We start from the raw sequence: 2,226 nt of genomic DNA on the forward strand, positions 1-2,226 counted from the left end.
TCCCGAAACGCGTACTGGTCGCTACGGGCCTGGCACCCTCTGTGGGTAAATGGCCCTATTCAAGTTGGACTTGGACTCAGTTCGACGTCACGGGATAAGCGGATCCTCCTGAACACTACATTTCCCTGCGGCAATACCGCGGGGATTCAGTGCTGGGCTCATTCCTGTTCGCTCGCCGCTACTAAGGAAATCCTTGTTAGTTTCTTTTCCTCCGCTTAGTAATATGCTTAAATTCAGCGGGTAATCTCGCCTACTCTGAGGTCGTCAAACAAACGTGTTTTTCTTTAACAGCGAAAGGCAACGACGCCGAATCAAAGAGAGCAAGGCGCCACAATCTTTTCGTCCCAACTCGACGTGTTCTGCAGTTGCATACGCGATGATGATCCTCTCTCTTCAATCGTTGTTCGCTCGCGTACCAGGGTAGGCGGGGATATACGCCGACGTGGACGGGTGTAAAAGAAGAACGAGCGAGGAGTGGGGAAACGACGTCGGGGCGCGAACGAGAGGTCTTATTCCTTCCCTCAGTAACGCGCTCGACGAGCATTTTCTCCCTATCTCTCACGCAGATTCTTTTCTTTTCACCGCATTCCCACACGTACGGCGTCGCCCGACGCAAAATCCCATCGGTGACGCTTACATGGTTCTGTCGATTGAGAGAGTTCTTCGCGTTGAACCGAAGAAAAGGAAGCCTGCTGTTTTCTCGGTGACAAGGAGAGATTTTCAAGCACCTCGCCAAAGTGTCTCTCTAATTGAAATTCGATGCGAAACGCTCGCTAGACGTTTAACCGGTTGAAATTTTAACGTCCGTCCGTTGCTTTTCCAGTAAAACATACTAAAGGAATACTACTAACACGCGTCGACTTCGATTCTACTTATTCTTCCCCTCTCTCGCTCACTCTCGATCTGACTCCTATTCTCCAGAGCAGAACGAAGAGAAGGAGGAGGAGGATAAGAGAACCCGGTGTTAGCAAGTCCGAGATGAATTCGAAAAAGTTGTCGTGGACTGGACGACCGGTTATACGCGCGGTCTCACGATCGACAACAGAGACATGGGGTGACCAACCTCTCGCTTTCCCTTCAGCAGTTTCCCTTCATTGTGGCAAAGTTTGTCGTTGCGTTCGAGCCGCTCCAAAGAGGATTTTAAGTACAGCACCGAAGGTTCAGAAACGTTTGCACGCACGAGCATATCTCTTACCAAACGAACCACATCGACGGGTCAAAAATTCGATTCGACGAACGTGGCCGAAGTCTTCAACGTTCGAAGATAAAGACCTCCCTCGATAGTGGTCGCGGTAAATTTGATGTGACATCGCGGGCAACGACGACCCCCGCTGGCCGACAAATCCCTGGGGCTGTGCGAACGACGACTATTAACAAATGCCACATTTCACGTGGTGGGGTGATTCATTTTTGTCCTCTATTAGTCTCTCGATTCGTGTTCCTTTCTCGACGTAAAAATCATTTCAGGCAACGTTGGGAGCGCGGCAAAATTCGATTCGGGCGAAAGACGAATATATGCGCGCGCAAACTTCAAAGTAATCGTAGGGAGCGGTGTTCACGGGCGGTCGTATTAAGTCGACGCGCGACGCCGCAACACTCTCGCGAGTCCGAACGATTACATATGGAGACGCGCAGGCAAATCGTTATTTTCGCACGTCCGCGACAATCGCCAACGAACTGCCCATCTTTCGCTCGTACGTAAGCATCTCCGTACACACCCGACTCTGAAACGTTTCCATTCTCTCCGGAAACGACGGCGGGGATTGGATAGCAACGCAAGCAGTATTAGGTTATGTGAACGACCCTCAGCCAGGCGTGGTCCAGGAATTTTATCCGTGGACCGCAATGTGCGTTCGAAATGTCGATGTTCATGTGTCCTGCAGTTCACACGTTGACACGCAATTAGCTGCGTTCTTCATCGATCCACGAGCCAAGTGATCCACCGTTCAGGGTAATCGTTATGCAATTTTGCGTTTAAATTCTCTTTGGTTCTAGTTTTGAAAATCGATGCCCGCGCCTCCGACCAAACGTAGAAAGAAGGAGGCTTGGGCGTCGCCAAATTGACGACACAAAGTCCCGACTGACGGAACACGTCGAAAGTTCGCGCACATGAACGCGAATCATTCGACGGCCGGGTGCAAAGTACATTGAAAAACCATCATGAATCGTGGGATGTGGAACCGCGGGGATAATCCCGATCAAAGGAACCACAGTCCTCACCGATTG

The 2,226-nt window shown here is 50.7% G+C and overlaps 1 non-coding gene and 1 pseudogene across 1 annotated transcript; both read right to left on the reverse strand.

The window, feature by feature from the left end:
- Window positions 1-264, reverse strand: part of LOC143154428 (large subunit ribosomal RNA) — an 8,886-nt pseudogene extending 8,622 nt beyond the window's left edge.
- Window positions 265-1,799: 1,535 nt separating this feature from the next.
- On the reverse strand, window positions 1,800-1,954 carry LOC143154410 (5.8S ribosomal RNA). The gene has a single exon (XR_012994067.1). It is a non-coding gene; the product is annotated as a 5.8S ribosomal RNA (ribosomal RNA).
- Window positions 1,955-2,226: the final 272 nt, after the last annotated feature.

This window comes from Ptiloglossa arizonensis, unplaced genomic scaffold, assembly GCF_051014685.1.
Source record: "Ptiloglossa arizonensis isolate GNS036 unplaced genomic scaffold, iyPtiAriz1_principal scaffold0020, whole genome shotgun sequence".
NCBI classification, from domain to species: Eukaryota; Metazoa; Arthropoda; class Insecta; order Hymenoptera; family Colletidae; genus Ptiloglossa; species Ptiloglossa arizonensis.